Below are 17623 nucleotides of genomic sequence, written 5' to 3'. Positions count from 1 at the left end.
TGAACAGGCAGTTAACCCACCAGGCCGTCATTGAAAATAAGAATGTGTTCTTAACTGACTGGTAAAATATATATTTTGTTTACATGTATTTACATGAGGGCCACAATGAAAATAAGTATTTGTTTAATGTTTTATGTCATCCTCGATTATTTTAATGGCATAGTGCCATATCCACATGTGTAGTTGTATTGTTTTAAAATGGTCAAATAAATATAATCAAAACTCTCATCCGTGGCTGATGGGAAATACTGTAATTAGCCCATCCAAAGGGAGGCAGAAACAGATGAAAGCAGGACAGATCTCCTCCCCCTCCTTTCCCTTGCATCACACTGCAAAAATCTATTTCAGAAGGAATGTTGTCACTGTGTATGTACACTACATTACCTCTCCAATAATACTCTTCCACAATAAATCCATATTATCGGGTCAGATGACCCATGTACACAGTCTAGCCCCATTGAAGGAAATTTACATCAGATTGGCCATAAATGTTTAAAATATAAAAGTACAACAATTCATTTGGTAATTTCACAGTTTTACGATTGACGAATATTCTGATATCTGACCCTTTCTACCAGTTTTCTTGTTGGTTTTTACTCAGTCCTTCGAAGTAAACTAACCAGTGAGCTCATCGTCCCCTAGCTCTCTACAGGTTATTGGTGCCACTCGCTGTCCAATCACAAACAGTCTGTTTGCCATTGCAAAGTTATGGCTTGGTCAGCTGTAAGTAACCTTTTGGGTGAACTGATTTTTCGCTACAGCTAGCTAGTTATCCCTTTCGAGTAAGTTACCCGACGTTGACAGCAAACATCACACATAAAATGTTGCTTCATTCTAAATACCGCATAGTGTTTGTGGATTGCGTGCTAGCCAGCAAGATAGCAGTACCAACCCAGCAAGAACTATGTATGCGCGGTTTGCAATGGATAACGTTCGCTAGCTAAGTACGCTATTGCTAGCTGGAATATTCGTCATGTCGACTAGATATCATCCTCCCTGGTAAGTAAATGTTCTTGTTTTGTCTTTTAGACCCAGTAACTATTCTAGCTACGTTGAGTAACACATTTAATCATTTACGTTTTTGAATGTAGTTAACCAATACAATTAGACGTCGCCGAGACAATCGACGCCCATGCCGTTTTAAATCACAACCCTCGTTTTAAATACAACTTGTTGGTGTAAAATAATCAAATGTCCTTCCCCATAATCTAGCCAGCTACGTACACTTTTCATTCTATATACGTTAATGTTGTAGCTATAACGTTAAATAATTAACGTTAGCTACCTGCTAGCAACCGCTCTCGTTCTTGAGGAAAACTATTTGATGATCATTTCAGTAACTAACGTTATCGCTGCCCCAACATCTGCCTGACCATATTCGCTGAAAAATAATTCGTAAAAGCAGATTTTATAGTGGGTGGAACTCTACAAGAAGTTGGCTGGCTTACTGTGCTGTTTGCTAGTCAACAGCTATCTAACGTACTTTTTGATGGCCGCTAATTTAGCTAGTTACAAATTAGCCAACCATTTGTAACCAAGTCAAGCGACCAAAGCGCAAATCTCACTAGCTAACTTTAGCTAGTTAATGTTGTAACTACCACATTTTTGTGTCCGTCTCTAACTAACTGAAACGTTTGGTACATTTGATTCCCACTTGTGTCTGGAATCTGGTTGCGGCCAGCTCATTTCCTCAAATGGTCTTCTCTCTTTCCGCAGTTTTATTATCGACAGCAAAGTAACCTTCGTTCAGTTTATATTTTCTTGGCCATCATTGAGGGCGGGTTATTTTTTTCTACTAACCGAAGGTAGACCACTGCTTGTCGTTACCAATTCAGGAAATGAATCATAGTGGGCAAACCAGCAAGGTGGGCAGAGCCAAGAGCGAGCTAGCAAAATCCTATTGGCGCATTCTAGCAAGTATTTGCATATTTCCGTTCGAGAACGTCTACTCTGAAATGCGCATTTGCATTAACTCAATTCGCCCTTGTGCTCTTAAACAACGCAATTTACTTAGGCAAAGGGTAAAGTCTACAAAACTTAGTCCATTCTGTTCGTAACAAAGCTGTATTGAGATCAAATGTTTTATGGATGAGAACATTTGCAGAATGTCGGCCAAAATCCATCTTGCTCAATCTTCTCCCACTGCTGCCCACTGGGCATCCTTTCATCACCATATTTGGTGTTGAGTGAAAACGCCAACGGGATGCGTCAGATTTCTACATAGTGAACTAGCTGGGTCATTGTTCTATATGTGCTGTTGCTCTCTCATTGACTGGCTAGTGGCTACTCATGCACATGGCTTGGCTACATGAAATCTAGCTAGTAACTGTAGGGTCAATAGCTATCTGGTATCCTTGGGATGTTCCTACACCATTGCCCATTCTAGTACAGTTAAATAGTTAACACACACACACACACATGGACGCAGCGGTCTACGGCACTGCATCTCAGTGCAAGAGGCGTCACTTACAGTCCCTGGTTCGAATCCAGACTGTGTCACATCCGGCCGTGGGAGTCCCATAGGGCGGATTACAGTTGGCCCTGCGTCGTGCCGGCTGTCATTGTAAATAAGAATTTGTTCTTAATTGACTTGCCTAGTTAAATACAGGTTACACACACCACACTGACCAAAATGTTATTTTGTTGGAATTTACGTATGTCCCCATTACCAGTAAGACATAACCGAAACCTATTTCTTTCACTTACTTGCTGTGCTATTTCATTGTTCATTTGTTAAGTTGTTTCATTCTCAACCAGGATTTCTATGGATGGCCCTATTTGACGTGTCAAATAACACTATGGCCAATCAGGACTTGAATATAGCTGCACATCACATAATTTAACGCGTTAATACATATTTACGTAATTATTACAGATTGATTACACTATCATTCGTATTTCATGTCACAATGATTCCAGCTATGATGCTGGTAAAGTTGTCTCGCGGACCTACTGTGCTGGTAATTTTCTTTTTAAGGTAGCTAGCTCATGGATGCAAAGAAGGGCACCGAAAAGAAGGGCACCGATGGGTAAAAAAAAAAAGCAGACATCCCTTGACCATTGAAGTTGACCATTGAAGTTATTAATTACACTTTGGATGGTGTCAATACACTCAGTCACTATAGATACAGGCTTCCTTCCTAACTCAGTTGCCAGAGAGGAGGGATACCGCTCAGGGATTTCACCATGAGGCAAATGGTGATTTAAAAAGAATAAAAAATGTAGAGTTTAGTGGGTATAGAAAACTGAGGATGGATATTTTTTTTTAAAGAATAACGGCCAAATATTGTACAATCCAGGTGTGCAAAGCTCTTGGACTTTCCCAGAGACTCTCAGTTGTTCGCTGCCAAAGGTGAATCTAACATCAAACTTATGTAAATTAATTATTTCATTTTAAATACATGTTCATATTGTCATTATGGGGTATTGTGTGTCGCTGGGTGAGGGGGGAAGAAATATAATCCATTTTGAATTCGGGCAGTAGCAAGTATTCAGACCCATTGACTTTTCCCACATTTTGTTAGGTTACATCCTTATTCTGTATTAGTTTCCCCCTCATCAATCTACATATAATGCCTCATTATGACAAAGTAAAAACATGTTTTTATAAATGTTAGCTAATTTATATATTTTATTCAATAGCACATTTACATAAGTATTCAGACCCTTTACTCAGTACTTTGTTGAAACACCTTTGGCAGCGATTACAGACTCGAGTCTTCTTGGGTATGACGCTACAAGCTTGTCACACCTGTATTTGGGGAGGTTCTCCCATTCTCTGCAGATCCTCTCAAGTGCGGTCAGGTTCGATGGGGAGCGTTGCTGCACAGCTATTTTCAGGTTTCTCCAGGGATGTTCAGTCGGGTTCAAATCTGGGCTCAGGCTGGCCCACTCAGACATTCAGAGACTTGTCCCGAAGCCACTCCTGCGTTGTCTTGGATGTGTGCTTAGGGTCGTTGTCCTGTTGGAAGGTGAAACTTCGCCCCGGTCTGAGGTCCTGATCGCTGTGGAGCAGGTTTTCATCAAGGATCTTTTTACTTTGCTCCGTTCATCTTTCCCTCGATCCTGACTAGTCTCGCAGTCCCTGCCACTGAAAAACATCCCCACAGCATGATGCTGCCACCACCATGCTTCACCGTAGTGATGGTGCCAGGTTTCCTCCAGATGTGAACCTTGGCATTCAGGCCAAAGAGTTCAATCTTGATTTCATCTCACCAGAGAATTACCTCTCCACCATAAAAGGACTGATTGGTGGAGGGCTGCAGAGATAGTTGACTCCCATCTTCAAATAGGAACTCTAGAGCTCTGTCAGAATGACCCTCGGTTCTTGGTCACCTCCCTGACCAAGGCCCTTCTCCCCCGATTGCTCAATTTTTTGCCGTGCGTCCAGCTCTAGGAAGAGTCTTGGTGATTCCAAACATTTTAAGAATGATGGAGGCCACTGTGTTCTTGGGGACCTTCAATGCTACATAAATTGTTTGGTACCCTTCCCCAGATCTGTGCCTCGACCCAATCCTGTCTCGGAGCTCTACGGACAATTCCTTCGACCTCATGGATAGATTTTTTCTCTGACGTGCACTGTTAACTGTGGGACCTCATAAACACAGGTGCATGCCTTTACCACAGGTGGACTGCAACCAAGTTTAGAAACTCAAGGGTGCACCTGAGCTCAATTTCAAGTCTCATAGCAAAGGGTCTGAATACTTATATAAATAGGGTATTTCAGTATTTTTATTTAATACATTTGCAACATTTTCTAAGCCTGTGGGGTATTGTTTAGATCGCTGGGGATTTTTATTTATTGAATACATTTTAGAATAAGGCTGTAACGTAACAAAATGTGTAAAGTCAAGGGATCTGAATAATTTCAGAATGCACTTATATGCCGTTATAGGTCTAATGAATACAGTTCGTTATATTGATGTTCTTTTATTGGTCTTCATCATCATCCAACCTCAATAGCACTGCCTTCAGAATACCCCAGGTTATAGATAGACTGCTGCGCCACTCGGGAGCCATAAACTAAGGCACTGCATCTCAGTGCTAGACTAGTCACTACAGACCTTGGTTCGATCCTGGGCTTTATCACAACTGGCTGTGATCGGAGACCCATAGGGTGGCGCACAATTGGTCTAGCATCGTCCAGGTTAGGGGAGGGTTTGGCTGGGGTAGGTAGGCCGTCATTGTAAAATAATAATTTGTTCTTAACTGACTTGCGTAGTTAAATAAATGTAAAAAAATAAATAAAAATTTCCCTGTGTTTTTAAAGATCCTGAACACTGAAAATCATGTTTTTCATCAAATTGGATCATATTTGAATGAAACCAGTTAGTGGTACATTGATCAGGATGGATCATAAAGTTACTGGTCCCCCTCCCCAAGTCAAACACTTAGATTCAGGAGGCAGGCATTACTATGGATTTACTTCCAGCTTATACAACGTCACATAAACTGGAAATGTAATACACCAATGCTAGCATTATCTTACCTAAATTTAAATACAGTACCAGTCAGAAGTTTGGACACTTACTCAGTCAAGGGTTTTTCTTTCTTTGTACTATTTTCTACATTGTAGAATAATAGTGAAGACATCAAAACTATGAAATAACACATGGAATCATGTAGTAACCAAAAAAAGTGTTAAACGAATCTAAATATATTTGAGATTCTTCAAAGTAGCCACCTTTTGTCTTGATAACAGCTATGCAGACTCTTGGCATTCTCTCAACCAGCTTCACCTGGAATGCTTTTCCAACCATTTGAGGAGTTGAGGTTGGGTGATTGGAGGCCAAAAACAAATTAGTTACACTGCTTGCTAACCAGATGGGATGGCGTTTCACTGCAGAATGCTGTGGTAGCCATGCTGGTTAAGTGTGCCTTGAATTCTAAATAAATTACTGACAGTGTCACCAGCAAAGAACCCCTACACCATCAAATCTCCTCCATGCGTCACGGTGGGACCCACACATGCAGAGATCATTCGTTCACCTACTCTGCATCTCATAAAGACACTGTGGTTGGAACCAAAAATCACACATTTGGACTCAGACCAAAGAACAGATTTCCTCCAGCCTAAAGTCCGTTGCTCGTGTTTCTTGGCCCAAGCAAGTCTCTCCTTATTATTGGTGTCCTTTAGTGATTTTCTTTGCAGCAATTCGACCATGAAGGCCTGATTCACGCAGTCTCCTCTGAACAGTTGATGTCTGTTACTTGAACTCTGAAACATTTATTTGGTGCTGTAATCTGAGGTGCAGTTAACTCTAGTGAACTTATCCTCTGCAGCAGATGTAACTCTAGGTCTTCCTTCCCAGTGGGGGTCCTTATGAGAGCCTGTTTCATCATAGCGCTTGATGGTTTTTGCACTTGAAGAAACTTTCAAAGTTCTTAATTTTCTGGATTGATTGACCTTCATGTCTTAAAGTAATGATGAACTGTCATTTCTCTTTGCTTATTTAAGCTGTTCTTGCCATAATATGGACTTTGTCCTTTTTGGTAAAATACTATCTTCTGTATACCAACCTATCTTGTCACAACCCAACTGATTGGCTGAAACGCATTAAGAAGGAAATAAATTCCACAAATTAACTTTTAACAAGGCACACCTGTTAATTGAAATGCATTCCAGGGGACTACCTCATGAAGCTGGTTGAGAGAATGCCAAGAGTGCAAAACTGTCAAGGCAAAGGGTGGCTACTTTGAAGAATATGTTTTGTTAAAATAAACCCTTGAATGAGTAGGTGTATCCAAACTTTTTTAACTGGTACTGTATGTATAGCCTTAACCATCATGTGCACCTACGCCTTGCTTTGGCTTTATTTACAAACCGTAAGCTACTAGTAGCTAGCCAAAGCAGAGCGTACTGGTAACCTTTCATCTGTGGTGTGATTGTTAGTTAACAAGCTACTTACCAGCGTGCCGGTAAAAGCACACCTACTGTATGCCGTAGTGTGACATTAACCTTACACAATTTTTCGAAGAATGAAGACATCCGAGAGCAGTGGCTGCTTTTCATTTGGGGTGGACAGACTGCACTGAAAATTACCACCATATCATGTGTGTGCAGGGCACATTTTGGGTAAAGTTGATTTATTAATTGTGGAAAACATTCAATGGGTCTTGTCAGGAAGCTAATCCTGAAGATTGATGCTATACCATCATTCACAGTGGATCTTAAAAGCACTGACCATAATGTAAGTATCAGAGTTTGATGAGTCTGACACGGTAGCCAACATTTGGGAGATGTTAGATCATTCAACGGTGGCTGTTTTGACTTGTGAACGGTATATTTTCTTTGACACGCCTATAGTCAGTTTTTATTTATTCTATCCCTAAGCCCCTTACACTGAGTCTTTGATCTGCCAGCACACAGACAGTGCTGAAAATCAGTTTTTCCATTCCATTTGGTATTTTATTAGGATTTTCATTAGCTGTTGCAGAAGCTACTTTTCCTGGTGTCCACATGGAACTTGACATTATACAGAACATTAATAGACAAGAACAGCTCAAGGACAGAACTACATACAATTAAAATGTCACACAGCCTACGTATCAGTACATGCACACTAAATATGTAGGTCAAGTAGGGGAGAATCTAGAGCGATTTTCTAGGTTAGCTAGCCAGCTATTGTCGTTCTTTTAACGCAACGTAACGTAATCAACACTGCTAGCCAGCTAGCCCCCGAATAGCAGCATTGTAGAAACTTTACACTCAACGGAACGACTTGATTAGTGTAGTGTCAACAACGCAGCCACTGCCAGCTAGCCTACAAAGTCAACAACGCAGCCACTGCCAGCTAGCCTACCTCAGCAGTACTGTATCATTTTAATCATTTTAGTCAATTAGATTCTTGCTACGTAAGCTTAACTTTCTGAACATTCGAGACGTGTAGTCCACTTGTCATTCCAATCTCCTTTGCATTAGCGTAGCCTCTTCTCTAGCCTGTCAACTATGTGTCTGTCTATCCCTGTTCTCTCCTCTCTGCACAGACCATACAAACGCTCCACACCGCGTGGCCGCGGCCACCCTAATCTGGTGGTCCCAGCGCGCACGACCCACGTGGAGTTCCAGGTCTCCGGTAGCCTCTGGAACTGCCGATCTGCGGCCAACAAGGCAGAGTTCATCTCAGCCTATGCCTCCCTCCAGTCCCTCGACTTCTTGGCACTGACGGAAACATGGATCACCACAGACAACACCGCTACTCCTACTGCTCTCTCTTCGTCCGCCCACGTGTTCTCGCACACCCCGAGAGCTTCTGGTCAGCGGGGTGGTGGCACCGGGATCCTCATCTCTCCCAAGTGGTCATTCTCTCTTTCTCCCCTTACCCATCTGTCTATCGCCTCCTTTGAATTCCATGCTGTCACAGTTACCAGCCCTTTCAAGCTTAACATCCTTATAATTTATCGCCCTCCAGGTTCCCTCGGAGAGTTCATCAATGAGCTTGATGCCTTGATAAGCTCCTTTCCTGAGGACGGCTCACCTCTCACAGTTCTGGGCGACTTTAACCTCCCCACGTCTACCTTTGACTCATTCCTCTCTGCCTCCTTCTTTCCACTCCTCTCCTCTTTTGACCTCACCCTCTCACCTTCCCCCCCCTACTCACAAGGCAGGCAATATGCTCGACCTCATCTTTACTAGATGCTGTTCTTCCACTAACCTCATTGCAACTCCCCTCCAAGTCTCCGACCACTACCTTGTATCCTTTTCCCTCTCGCTCTCATCCAACACTTCCCACACTGCCCCTACTCGGATGGTATCGCGCCGTCCTAACCTTCGCTCTCTCTCCCCCGCTACTCTCTCCTCTTCCATCCTATCATCTCTTCCCTCTGCTCAAACCTTCTCCAACCTATCTCCTGATTCTGCCTCCTCTCCTCCCTTTCTGCATCCTTTGACTCTCTATGTCCCCTATCCTCCAGGCCGGCTCGGTCCTCCCCTCCCGCTCCGTGGCTCGAGGACTCATTGCGAGCTCACAGAACAGGGCTCCGGGCAGCCGAGCGGAAATGGAGAAAAACTCGCCTCCCTGCGGACCTGGCATCCTTTCACTCCCTCCTCTCTACATTTTCCTCCTCTGTCTCTGCTGCTAAAGCCACTTTCTACCACTCTAAATTCCAAGCATCTGCCTCTAACCCTAGGAAGCTCTTTGCCACCTTCTCCTCCCTCCTGAATCCTCCCCCCCCCCCTCCTCCCTCTCTGCAGATGACTTCGTCAACCATTTTGAAAAGAAGGTCGACGACATCCGATCCTCGTTTGCTAAGTCAAACGACACCGCTGGTTCTGCTCACACTGCCCTACCCTGTGCTCTGACCTCTTTCTCCCCTCTCTCCCCAGATGACATCTCGCATCTGGTGATGGCCGGCCGCCCAACAACCTGCCCGCTTGACCCTATCCCCTCCTCTCTTCTCCAGACCATTTCCGGTGACCTTCTCCCTTACCTCACCTCGCTCATCAACTCATCCCTGACCGCTGGCTACGTCCCTTCCGTCTTCAAGAGAGCGAGAGTTGCACCCCTTCTGAAAAAACCTACACTCGATCCCTCCGATGTCAACAACTACAGACCAGTATCCCTTCTTTCTTTTCTCTCCAAAACTCTTGAACGTGCCGTCCTTGGCCAGCTCTCCCGCTATCTCTCTCAGAATGACCTTCTTGATCCAAATCAGTCAGGTTTCAAGACTAGTCATTCAACTGAGACTGCTCTTCTCTGTATCACGGAGGCGCTCCGCACTGCTAAAGCTAACTCTCTCTCCTCTGCTCTCATCCTTCTAGACCAGGGGTGTCAAAGTCAAATGGACGGAGGGCCAAATAAAAAAATCAGCTACAAGACGAGGGCCGGACTGTTCGAATGTTCATTGAAAAATTTTTAAATGACGCATATAGTCTAGTGAACCTAATTGAACCTACTGAAAACCTAACAAATATATTACAATATGATCAGATAAATAAAGCAATATTTTCTTATGGCTCTGTCAGTAATCTTTAATTTTCAACAGACACAAAAGACAAATTTCCTTTATATAAATATCCCCATAACATGAACATTAAATGAAAGAAACCGGTATTCAAGGCACCATCAGTAGACTATATTTTCTATTTTAGCAAAAGTGGGCTAAATTTACTTCAAAGAAAAAACAATAGCAATTTTCTATCATCCACTCAACTGAAATATTTTAAAAATATAATTGGATTGAAATACAAAAAAATAAAGTGCAAAAATCTATTAATCAAAAACAACACTTTGTTTAAGGAGAAGTAACATGCAGTGAAAACAAATATTAAATTTTAACTTTTAAACTTGAACTGAGTAAAAACTCTAAATATGTGATTGCACAGTAATGTTCACTTGTTTGAGGTTGAGGGTGATACTTGGTGGTGTCCCATCTTTTCCACAAGTTCATCAATGTTCGGGGTAAGGCTCTGAGCTGAAGAAATCCTCAGAATTGAGTGGAGGTGTTCAGCAGTAAGTCGACTTCTGTGTGATGTTTTGTTCAGGTTCATCAAAGAAAACAGTTGTTCACACAGGTATGTGCTGCCAAACATAGACAACGTTTGAGCAGCCTGGATGCGCAGCTGGGGCATTGTGCCGGGAGGAAACGGGCGAACTCCGCAGCACCCACTGCCGCATATTTTGCCCTCAGTGCATCATTGCATTGGAGGTCAATCAACTCCATTTGGAGGTTTGGTGGTGAGCTTTCCACGTCAACAGCAAATGGGTTACCGAGCAGTTCCAACCTGCTTTTTTGTGCTTCAAAGTCAGCAAATCGGGCGTCGAAAGTCAGCGGCAAGCATACCTATTTTATCAGCCAACTGTGTGCTCGGGAACGCACTGGTAGAGAGCTTCTCTTTCATGGTCTGGCAGCTGGGAAAGTGGCTCAAATTTTCTTTCCGCATCTGCGTCTCCCACAGAGTCAGTTTGGTTTTAAATGCCTTCACTGTACTGTACATATCAGAGATGACACGATCCCGACCCTGCAGCTGCAAGTTTATTGCATTCAGATGACTCGTAATGTCACACAGAAAAGCCATTTCACACAGAAACATTTCGTCTCGGAGTTGTGTTGTGTCTTTCCCTTTGCTGTCCAAGAACAGACAAATCTCCTCACGAAGCTCGAAACATCTTTGAAGCACCTTTCCCTGGCTTAGCCATCGCACCTCTGTGTGATAAGGCAAATCACCATGCTCCGTTTCTAACTCCGTCAGAAATGCCTTGAACTGGCGGTGATTCAAACCTTTGGCTCTGATAAAGTTAACTGTGCGCGTGATGATGCTCATTACATGCTCCATTTTCAAGGCTTTACCGCACAACGCTTCCTGGTGTATGATACAATGATAAGCTGTCAGCTCACCTGTCGCGTTTTCCTCTTGCATCTTTTCCCGTATCTTCGCCACCAGTCCGCTCCTGTGTCCACACATCGCAGGTGCTCCGTCGGTTGTCAAACCCACGAGTTTTTCCCAAGGCAGCTCCATCTCATTTACACATCTTGACACCTCTTCATACAAATCATGCCCCGTAGTTGTGCCATGCATAGGACGTAAAGCCAAAAACTCCTCTGTCACGCTTAGGTTGGAGTCCACTCCGGGATGAAAATTGACAACTGGGCAATGTCAGAAATGTCGGTGCTCTCATCCACAGCCAAGGAATATGCAATAAAATCTTTTCCCTTTTTCACAAGCTGCTCTTTTAGATTGATGGACAACTGGTCTACTCTCTCGGCAATGGTGTTTCTGCTCAGACTCACATTTAAAAAGAGTTGCCTTTTTCTGGGCAAACTTCGTCACAAACTTTAATCATGCAGTTTTTGATGAAATCCCCCTCCGTAAATGGCCGGGCTGATTTAGCGATCTCTTCTGCCAAAATAAAACTGGCCTTGACAGCAGCCTGGCCTTGTGATTTGGCTTTTTTGAACAGAGCCTGTCGAGATTTGAGGCCTCGTTTTAATTCCTCTGCCTTTTGTAGCCTTTGTTCCATGTCCATATTCTTGTTTTTGTCCGCGTGTTTCGTTTCATAATGTCGTCTCAGATTATACTCTTTCAGTACCGCCACACTTTCTCCACACAGAAGACACACAGGTTTTCCAGCTACCTTCGTGAACATATACTCCGACTCCCACCTTGTTTGAAACCCCCGGTTCTCAGTATCCACCTTCCGTTTTGCCATTTTTGATGGGTATCTGAAAGTTAATTTTACTGTGATGCTGACGACTGCTGTGCCAATAAATATTGAAATGAAGCAGCCTACTGCTCGGTGCGTCACCTTTGCATTGTGGGAAATGTAGTATTGGTGCGTGTAAAAGATCTGCGGGCTGCCGGCTTGCTGCGGGCCGGTTCTAATAATAAATCAAGATCATCCCAGGGGCCGTAAAAAACCTTCTTGCGGGCCGGATGTGGCCCGCGGGCCTTGACTCTGACATATGTGTTCTAGACCTATCGGCTGCCTTCGATACTGTGAACCATCAGATCCTCCTCTCCACCCTCTCCGAGTTGGGCATCTCCGGCGCGGCCCACGCTTGGATTGCGTCCTACCTGACAGGTCGCTCCTACCAGGTGGCGTGGCGAGAATCCGTCTCCACACCACGTGCTCTCACCACTGGTGTCCCCCAGGGCTCTGTTCTAGGCCCTCTCCTATTCTCGCTATACACCAAGTCACTTGGCTCTGTCATAACCTCACATGGTCTCTCCTATCATTGCTATGCAGACGACACACAATTAATCTTCTCCTTTCCCCCTTCTGATGACCAGGTGGCGAATCGCATCTCTGCATGTCTGAAAGACATATCAGTGTGGATGACGGATCACCACCTCAAGCTGAACCTCGGCAAGACGGAGCTGCTCTTCCTCCCGGGGAAGGACTGCCCGTTCCATGATCTCGCCATCACGGTTGACAACTCCATTGTGTCCTCCTCCCAGAGCGCTAAGAACCTTGGCGTGATCCTGGACAACACCCTGTCGTTCTCAACTAACATCAAGGCGGTGGCCCGTTCCTGTAGGTTCATGCTCTACAACATCCGCAGAGTACGACCCTGCCTCACACAGGAAGCGGCGCAGGTCCTAATCCAGGCACTTGTCATCTCCGTCTGGATTACTGCAACTCGCTGTTGGCTGGGCTCCCTGCCTGTGCCATTAAACCCCTACAACTCATCCAGAACGCCGCAGCCCGTCTGGTGTTCAACCTTCTCAAGTTCTCTCACGTCACCCCGCTCCTCCGCTCTCTCCACTGGCTTCCAGTTGAAGCTCGCATCCACTACAAGACCATGGTGCTTGCCTACGGAGCTGTGAGGGGAACGGCACCTCAGTACCTCCAGGCTCTGATCAGGCCCTACACCCAAACAAGGGCACTGCGTTCATCCACCTCTGGCCTGCTCGCCTCCCTACCACTGAGGAAGTACAGTTCCCGCTCAGCCCAGTCAAAACTGTTCGCTGCTCTGGCCCCCCAATGGTGGAACAAACTCCCTCACGACGCCAGGACAGCGGAGTCAATCACCACCTTCCGGAGACACCTGAAACCCCACCTCTTTAAGGAATACCTAGGATAGGATAAAGTAATCCTTCTCACCCCCCCCCTTAAAAGACTTAGATGCACTATTGTAAAGTGGCTGTTCCACTGGATGTCATAAGGTGAAAGCACCAATTTGTACGTCGCTCTGGATAAGAGCGTCTGCTAAATGACTTAAATGTAAATGTTAAATGAGAAGTGTTATGCTGGGAGGTGTTGCATTCAGGTTTTTTAAACCAGGGTTGCTGTTCACTTGAACAATCTGAGATGGGGAGTTCCATGCAATCATGGCAATATATAATACTGTATATTTTCTTGAATTTGTTCTGGATTTGTGAACTGGAAAAAGACCCCTGGTGGCATGTCTGGCGGGTTACGTGTGTGTGTGTCAGAGCTGTGTGTAAGTTGCCTATGTAAACAATTTAGAATTTAACACAAGGTTTCTTAAAAAATAAGAAATGCAGTCACTCTCCTCTACTTTTAACAAAGCGAGACTGGCATGCATAGTATTGATATTAGCCCTCTGATTACGGTGACGAGCAAGATGTGCTACTCTGTTCTGGGCCAGCTGCAATTTTTCGAGGTCCTTTGCAGCACCTGTCTATATGACTGGCCAATAATCAAGATAAGATAAAACTAGAGCCTGCGGGACTTGCATTGTGTGGTGTCAAAAAGCAGAGAATCTCTTTATCACAGACAGACCTCTCCACATCTGTGTAAAACTATTCAATATGCACATTTCAATCAATTTTGTTGCCGACTAACTGACCCTCATTAACCGGTCAATAAACGGTTACATTTTTTCCAAACAGTAAAATGGCGTGACCAACAGAAAACACTATCATAGATCTGTATGTAATGACAAGATGCTTATGTTTCCCCCCTAACAATAGGAGTAGTCCCAATGTGGGAAGGCAGGCGACAAGCTTATGCCCAAAATAAGCCCATAGAAACACATTGGACTTATTTTGGCGGGAGTAAAACCTTGCTGGGAGGTGCGCTTTACAAGTTGAGATTGAAATAAATATAGCTCCTCCATTCTAAAACTGATGCAACTCTGTTTAGCTGTGGTTGCTGACGCGTATAGCATTGAATCATCCGCATACATAGACACACAGGCTTTGTTTTAATGCCCGTGGTAGGTCATTAATAAAAATAGAAAAGAGTAGCGGGCCAAGAGAGCTACCCTGCGGTACCACACTTTATATGTTGAACATTAGAGAAGCTTCCATTAAATAATGCCATATAGATTCAGAGCTGAGGTTGAATAGCCATAACAAGTTTTTTTTTTTTTTTCAACAACTCGTTATGGTCAATAATCTCAAGGGCTGTACTGAAATCTATCAGTACGGCTCCCACAATGTTTTTAACAATTTCTTTCAACCAATCAGTAATTTGTGTCAGTGCCGTTCTCTAAGCATGCTGAAAGTCTATTGTTCATTTGTTTGGAGAAATAGCATTTTATCTGGTCAAACAACTTTTCCTACATTTTGCTAAGCCTCGGCAGCAAGCTGATTGGTCAGCTGTTAGAACCAGTAAAGGGTGCTTTACCATTTACCATTCTTGTGTGGGTTGTCTTGCAGTTGATGTAGCTTGTGTCATTGGGTCTAATCATGATGATCGGGGGGGGATTTCACTACATCTCCTTTTGTCTTGCCACTGTCATCAAACTAATGAAATACATTATTTTTTAAATTCAAAATATACTGTCTGTCTGCACAGCTTCCCAGGCAACCATCACAGGAGGAATGCTGTAATACAAAAACAGCTTTCCCAAGGCAAAGAAGGATATTCTGTGAAGACAGACTCAACATTCTGTAAGTCATTTATTCATATCAAATCTGCATTAATTGTGCATTTCAGGCACACAGAAAATCCACATACAAACATTGAAAAGTTTCACAAAAGTGCCTGAACAAATATTGCATATTTCAATTTCAGCACTTGAAAACACATTGTAGAATGAGATTTCTGCATTAACAAATTGATAGCATCATAAATCAGAACATTTCAATTCACTACATAATTAACAAACATTTGCCTTTTCAAAAACATTACAGGCTACGCAGACAGGCTTCTGGATCTCATCTTGGATCAATGTCCCCCTTGATCCAGCGCCGTATGTGGGGAAGCTGTGCGAGCTATCTCCCCAGTGTAAGAGGCCTGACAAGGAGGCCATAGCTGGATTTGTCTCCTGCTTCAGTCTTGAGGGGGCGACTGAAGCCAAGTGGGTGACTGACGCCTGCTTGATTGAAGCAGGGTACATGGGTCCCCCTCCTCTCCCCATCAATCTTTGTAGTTGGTTGCATTTCCTAAAGCCTTAGTAGTTCACTTTACTTGACATCACATCATTTTGTTACTTTTTATATAATTTGTCAAGCATTCGGACTGGAGATTTGAGTTACAAATTGAATAAGTCAGTGGGTCCTGCGCACTGTAGGGACACAAGGGCGGCAGGGTGCCTATACTAGGTTTATGGCTGTAATTACATTTTTATGTCAAATGTCTCAACATTATTTCTCACTTTTTTCTCGAGTTTTCATGTTGATCAATATTTTGGATATGCTAGCCTATTGTAAATTATCAAATGTCTGATCAATTCATACAATTCTGAATATATATAGTCATTTATAATGCTAATGCAGAGGCACCAATAAATAGTCCAGTACACTTATTGTATGCTGTTTTTCATGTACATTCACTTACGTCGAAGCTTCTAAGGTGATTCAGGCTTTATAAATTGTTGTGAGGAAGTGTATCGGTGAACTGTATTCTGTAATATAATTACAAAACAATAGAAATGCAATTGTGTATTGCTGCGGTTTGTCTGATATCCAACAGTCCATGATCAACTCAGAGCATTTTGCAGAGAAAATGGGTTGAGGCATACATACTATTTAGGCTTGGAATGACGTGGCCCATTGTTTACCTTGTTACCTGGCAATGCCCATAAGGGTGTTTCAAACAGCTGTCAATCAAGGCAAGGTCATGAATGTAAGCTCCCCACCCAAGATACAATTTCTTATTCTGAGGTTTTTAATAGCCTACAAATATTATGGGTTTTGGTCATAGGCTATTTTTACTTGGGAAATAGGATGACTGCAAGACCTTAAATGTTAAAACGAGGGGGTCGAAATTGTACTTCACACTGAGCCAGCTGTGTGCGAAGGTAGCCACTGAAACCCTATGGAGAGAAGGGTTTGAGAGCTAGGTTGGAGCATGTGCTTTCAGGTCCAGTAGCACTCTAGGATGCAGGCCCAAACCTATCTTCTGATCACCAAATGAACTCTAACCTTAGCGGCAAAGCTTGTGTTTAAGGTTGAGCATAATGTTGCTAGCAATAATCAGGATATTTTGGATTAACCTTTACTTGTCGATACTTTCTTTGTTCTCAATTCAGATGGCACCAGTGTCTTAAAAAAATGTGTGTCCAGTTGCAGGTGGAACTCCGATAATGAGGACTTTTTGTGTGTGTAACTATTTGAGTCACACTGACGCGATGTCATACCTCCTCTAAATGTGGCCGGGGGGAGCGGGCATCTTTCAGGTGGGATGTTAAACGGGTGTCCTGACTCTCTGTAGTCACTAAAGATCTCATGGCACTTATTGTAAGACTAGAGGTGTTAACCTCTTGTGTCCTGGCTAAATGTCCAATCTGGCCCTCATACCATCACGGTCACCTAATCATCCCTAGCTTACAATTGGCTCATTCATCCCCCTTCCTCTCCCCTGTAACTGTTCTCCATGTCGTTGCTGTAAATGATAATGTGTTGTCTGTCAATTTACCTGGTAAAACTAGGGTTAAATAAAACATTTTTGGGGAAGTTCGGTTGAAGTTGGAAATAACCAACACTGCCCAGTACTCTTAGGTTATGCCACAAGAGGGCAACATTGACTAAGAAATGTGTCCCATACAATTAGTTAACCCATCTTTGGTACACTGATTAGTGATTTTCTTTTCATATTTAGTAAGCAAATTATTTTCACAACAGTCTGCTGCATTTGTATACAACTATCCAACATACAACTATTCAAGTAGCCCATCTAGAGTTCATGCAGCGTATCATTATACAAACTGTCAGTTGCTTTAGTTTATTTTACAGTTCAAATTAAGTTATTGTATTCCAGGTTGTTTTTTT

The 17623-nt window shown here is 43.4% G+C and overlaps 1 long non-coding RNA gene across 1 annotated transcript; it reads left to right on the top strand.

Moving 5' to 3' along the window:
* Positions 1-691: 691 nt before the first annotated feature.
* LOC115105113 (uncharacterized) lies at positions 692-16158 on the top strand. Its single transcript, XR_003859834.2, has 3 exons — positions 692-999; positions 15207-15301; positions 15545-16158. It is a non-coding gene; the product is annotated as an uncharacterized LOC115105113 (long non-coding RNA).
* The last annotated feature ends 1465 nt before the right edge of the window (positions 16159-17623 follow it).

Source organism: Oncorhynchus nerka, linkage group LG22 (assembly GCF_034236695.1).
Source record: "Oncorhynchus nerka isolate Pitt River linkage group LG22, Oner_Uvic_2.0, whole genome shotgun sequence".
Taxonomy (NCBI): Eukaryota; Metazoa; Chordata; class Actinopteri; order Salmoniformes; family Salmonidae; genus Oncorhynchus; species Oncorhynchus nerka.
This window is presented reverse-complemented; position numbering and strand designations above follow the sequence as displayed.